We start from the raw sequence: 6,090 nt of genomic DNA on the forward strand, positions 1-6,090 counted from the left end.
TATCTTAGATACTGTTGCCGTGGCAACGCATCAAACTTCAATATTCTTTTCAGATGCTTTTGAGACTCTTCACATGCTTGAAAATGCATGAAACTCGTCAGACACATCACATTTATTATCCAGTAGACATGTGCAAAGTTTTAGAAACGGGCGTGGTGAGGGGCTCAGTAGCGCCACCTTTAGTCAAAAATGGGGGCTTAGTTTTACGTAGAGTCACAAAACTTGGTATGTATATTGTTCTCATCAAGCCGGACAAATTTCTAATTTATAGTCATAAGCTCTGACAAACAGGAAGTGAGATATTTTGGTTTGAATGTGATTTTTTGGAGAATTCTCTATCTCTCTCTGTATCTGTGTCTCTCTGTGTGTGGGGGGGTTGTGGGGGATTTGTCTGTTAGGAGAGATTTGCTTTTATAATTGTTTTTCAAGGTTTCAGGGACTTTTGGGGCCCTTAACGTGCTCGAAAACTCTTGAAACTTTGCACACAGGTCAGAACCTGCGACCATCAGGGCTGGGCTGAAGCTGGTAGCCGGGCGTGGCAGGGGGGCTCAACAGCGCCTCCTTGAATGGGGTCCAAAAACTTGGTCCATAGATCAAACTAGCTTGCATGAATTAATATGAAACTTGGTACACATATAGATCTCATCGGGCCGAACAACTTACGCACTCTTAAGTTATACGCCCGGATTTCCATGTGATCTGTGGGTTCTGTTGATGGTTGCGCTCAGGAATATCGAGTCTACAACTCATTTTACTATCATGTCAAACGGAGGCATTCTTCACATTTTATCAGTCACAAATCGAGGTCAAGTGGAACCCAAAATTGAGCTCAAGCTTAAAGGGAACAATTGCCGTGTGTGTGCATCTGCAGATATTGGAATCCAAGTGGAAGAGAGACTTTTCGAGAATTTCGGTATCCCACTTCAGCCAGAATTTCTGCCAAATGAACATGATGTGTCCAGCATACCAGGAAATGCCAACGACGAGGACGGTTTTAACTCTAGCGGTGGCCAAGCACCAGACATCGCCGATTCCGCCAGCTCTGCCGATGGCGCTGCATTTACACCGTTGACTGAACCAGAACAAGAGGCAATGCATGTAAGTTGACACAATTTTACAAATAAAACCTGACTTTCATGGGTAACGTGTATCAGCATTAGGGGTGTGTGTGTGCAATATCACGATTTTTGCGCGATCTGCTTATGAAAAAATATCGCAGTATCGTGCTATCAGTTGTAGTTCTGGCGCCTCCGTCTAACAATGCGACATAGTGACATTCACAGCACATTTTAACGCAGAGATAGTTACGTTACACTCACGGGACACTGCACTTAACAAAAGTTGTGTTTTGCTAGTTAAACATTTCATTCGCGTGCTGATGCGCAGTTCTAACATGCGCTTTTGTCTGGCAAAGCCTGTCAAAAAGTTATCTTTTAAGTCTTATTGAGTTAATACATAGAGTGCGTGCCATGCCTGTATATTAGATGCGATTAGGTCTTAAAGCGACAGTAGTCTAATAGTAAACTTGCTGCCGCTTGTCCTTAAAGGGATAGTTCACCCAAAAATGAGAATGCTGTCCTTATTCACGTACTCTAATGTTGTTCCAAACCTGTTTTAATTTATCTCTTGGGCTGAACACAAAAAAAGAGAATTTTTTTAAAGAAAGTGGCTAACCAAACATTTGATGGTCCCCAATGACTTTCATTGCAGGAAAAAAATATACTATGGAAGTCACTGGGGACCAGCAACTGTTTAGATGGCCACTTTCTTCAAAATAGCTTATTTTCAACAGAATAAAGAAACTTATTCGGGTTTAAAACAACTTGGAGAGTAAATGATGGCAATTTTCATTTTGGGATGAACTGTCCATTTAATGTTAAGACAACACAAAACAAAGACATAATCACTCGCTGCTCTTGACTGAGAACTTTTATAATAGCTTTAATAAGAATCAATGTATAATTTATACAGTGAAGTCTATGTAGGCTTTTATGTTTGTTTGTGCATTTAATTTCTTTCTTGAATGCTACTGTTAAATACACCTACTTATACAAATGAAATAAACAGTGCTTTATTTCTTCAGCTAATTATATTATGTATACATGTATTGTTCTTATTTTTTAATAACAAAGGAAATAATGACAAGGTTTTTTTTTATCACTTTGGCCTAAATGTCTGCCATTTATTTATATATATATATATATATATATATATATATATATATATATATATATATATATATATATATATATATATATATATATTTAGTTAGTTAGTTAGTTAGTTTGGCTGTAATGCTCAGTCACTTGAAAAAAAAAGTAAAACAACATGAAAAAGAATCGTGATATTATATTTTTGCCCTATCACCCACCCCTAATCATTATACACACACATATAGCCAGCAATTGGACATAAGCCTAATATAGTACAACTGTCTTGGTCCCAGGAGAAAAATACCATTTATGTTATCCATATTAACAGCGACTCATTGCTTTATTGTTTTTTTGTTGTTGATTACGTTAGTTGCAGATATCTTTAGGTATGTTTATACGACACCGTTTTCAATTGAAATCAGAAAACTTTGTTTGCGTTATTGCCGTTCATTTACACCATATATATATATGTGTGATAATGAGCTGATGAGTTGAATCAGGTGTGTTTGATTATGGAGACAAAGATAACGTGCAGTGTTGGGGGTCCTTCAGGAGCAGGGTTGAAGAACACTGATTTACACGATAATGGCAAGCATTTGAAAACGGGTTTTTCAATTTATGAGTAAAATAAAGCCTGTTGGTAAACATAACTTGTCGATACTTTGACTTTTTGTTCTACAACATAAACTGCGCACACTCACATCCCAAAGAATTTTTTTTCTAAACGTATGTTTTCAAAAATGAACATGACTGCTTTAAAATGTGTGTTTTCGGTATGGGTGCATGTAATGAAAAATAAAAAAACATGTTGTACAACAAAACGTCAAGGTCCTCAAGTCATGTTTACCACAGGCTTATTTTACTCATATTGAAAACCCCATAGGAAAATCTCGAGGGAACAAGGGGACGGGGTTTTGACATCCTACATGCACCCCTCTATTCTGCATTATTCAAAGAACAAATACAAGCATATCTTATTCTTATTTAACTTGATTGTCACTGGAATTTTATTCCTGTGTTAAAGTTAAGTACTCAGTTCTGTACTGTTGTCTTTTTATCTGATTTTCAAATACATTTTTTGCTTTGTCAATTTGTAATGGTGTCTCTTTTTTTAATGATCTCCTCCTGGCTCATTCATGGTATATAATTATTGAACAAAGAAATTGTCATCCAAATTGAAAACTGAATAGGAATAAAATACTTCCAGAACCAAGGTTGATGAAAAAATTAAATGGGCACTGTTGCACTTTATATTGTGTTATTTTAGGTTATTTATAAATGCGTATTAAATTATAAAGTCTTGAAATGTTTTTCATTTCCAGCAAGAAGAAAGTGATGAGCCTGAAGTTGATAAACTGAGAAAGCATGCTTCTGCATTTGTACTGACTTCAAGAGTGAAACACTGCCTTTCCCAGGTAGGACACTGAAGTGAATTATGTGAAATTACAGCAATAAACATGAATTCTTACATTCTGTTATCATCCTTAATTGTGCATGAATTTGTTTAATTCTAAATGATTGCTTTTTTTTTCAGCGAGCTGTCAATGACATTATTTCCGGGGTGCAGCAGTATCAAGCCTCACTGTTGGACTGCCTTCGGAGCCAAATTACAGATGTTATTCAGAGACAATCAGGAGTCACAGATCAACTGATGACTGAAGTTCTGGACATTTTTAATAATTTTGAAGACCCTTTTGACACAGTTTCCACCACATATATGCAATATTCAAATCTAAAAAAGCAGTTCAAGGTAGTTGAAGCTGAACAAATTGAAATTTCCCAGACTGCATCCTTTAGGAGAAGAGGAACCTCACAAGCTCTAACAATAAAAAAGTATGCTTTTACTATATTCCTTTGGTCCGAAGTTTGGAACAACTACTTTCACATCCAATGATTCTAGCAATGTTTGACAATGGACCAAGCCAAAGCAAGGCTGGATTTATCAATGACATTATTGATGGGGATATTTTGAAGTCACATCCACTGTTCTCTGTGAGACCCAATGCTCTGCAGCTTATCCTGTATACTGATGAGATAGAACTGTGCAATCCTCTGGGGTCTTATGCCTCAAAAAACAAACTGCTAATGGTGTACTACACTTTGGGCAATATAAATCCTAAACAGAGGTCTAAGTTAGCTGCCATCTGTCTTCTTCATTCTTTGACATATTGAGGATTCAAAATCAGTTGAGTTTGCTTCTGTTGCAATTTGTTCAAGGTTGACCCCCATTTTGGCTTAAAATGACTGGACTATATAGATGTTTTTGAGTATAAAGGTGGCATTATACTAAACGTCAGGTTAGATACGCCTTTGGGGGAAAGGCGTATCAGTATCGGGTCCTTCCATTTGGTCCAGCTTTGGCTCCGCGGACATTCTCCAAGTGCATGGATGCAGCTCTGGCCCCCTTGAGGCTCCAGGGCATCCGTGTACTAAATTATCTAGACGACTAGCTCATTCTGGCTCATTCCAGAGAGTTGATGTTTCATCACAGGGACGTCATTCTCCATCACCTCCGGTCTCTTGGTCTCAGATTGAATGCTCAGAAGTATGTCTTAACTCCTTTTCAGCAGACCACTTTCCTGGGTGCCCAACTCGATTCTCTCTCGATGCAGGCCCGTCTGGCCCCTGCTCGAGTTTCCAGTCTTCGTGCGTGCTTGGCCCGTTTTAGGCTCAGCCATCATGTAGCGGTGGGCATATGTCACAGGCTTCTGGGGCTCATGGCAGCAGCCTCTCCTGTGCTGCCCTTGGGTCTCCCTCATATGAGACCATTCCTGTGCTGGATGAAACTCAGGGGAATCCGCCCTTCTTGGTCTGCCTTCCGCCTGCTGAGAGTGTCGCGCAGTTGCCTTCACGCCCCTTTTTACTTAACACTAGAAGTGCCAGAATTCCATAACTACTAGAACTGCCACAAGCGGTCATTTTGACCGCTAGATTCCTCTATAGAGATAACTCTATATCTTTAATGATAAATACCCAATTGAGAGATTAATGCATTTATTGTATTAGGATATCTTTTAAAAACAAAACAACACCAAACTGTACATTTAAACAAGTTTAATTATACATCTATAAATAATAATATCCGTAGATGTCCTGAACAAAATGACGGAGCAGCCTATGTTTTCATGTTTACACTGTTCGATCGCGCCCGCGCCTTACACACACACACACACACACACACACACACACACACCATATTCCAGCATTGCAATCTTGACATCGCAGCCTGTTCATTATAGCCATAATAAAATATATATATAATTATATATATAAAAATTATATAAAAATTCCACTGCTCTGTTTTTATAGTCAGTAGTACAATTCATACCATTTTGCGCATGTGAAGAGGATGATTTTTTCCATCGATACTGGAACGTAAGTGAAGTACAAAGCCTATAATAAAGAATAGTTTACCATCCAAATACATCGCAAATGTTGAAACATTTTGATTCTAATTAGAGAGTTACGTGAGCCCAACGCCGCTTACTTTCACTTTCACTTGAAAGTAGCCTATTTCATTTTGGCTTGTTTATAGTTATTTTTCATTCTTGTTCTGTTCTGAATATCATTACATTTAAATGATTTGTTGTGGAATATGTTTTGTGTATTTTTTACCACATTTTATTGTTGTGTATATTGGTATATGTATAATAATACCACGAAATTCAGTGCGGTCAATCTGACCGTCTATGGGCGAAATAGGTAAATATGTTCATTTGTTTTTTTGCCTTATGTGTAATTTATATGAAAAACATTTTAAATGAAAATACAGACACTTTTAGGAAAAGTCAGGTACCAGCAGGATTTTATTTATTTTTTCAAAAAAGTTATTGCAGATATAAAATTCAAAACGGTCAAAATGACCGCCATGGCAGTTCTAGTGTTAAGGGGGTCAAGATGGGTGTAGTTTGCCGTTGGCAGGTTGTCACGACGGACG

This window comes from Scardinius erythrophthalmus, assembly GCF_964197995.2.
Source record: "Scardinius erythrophthalmus genome assembly, chromosome: 8".
Lineage (NCBI taxonomy): Eukaryota > Metazoa > Chordata > Actinopteri > Cypriniformes > Leuciscidae > Scardinius > Scardinius erythrophthalmus.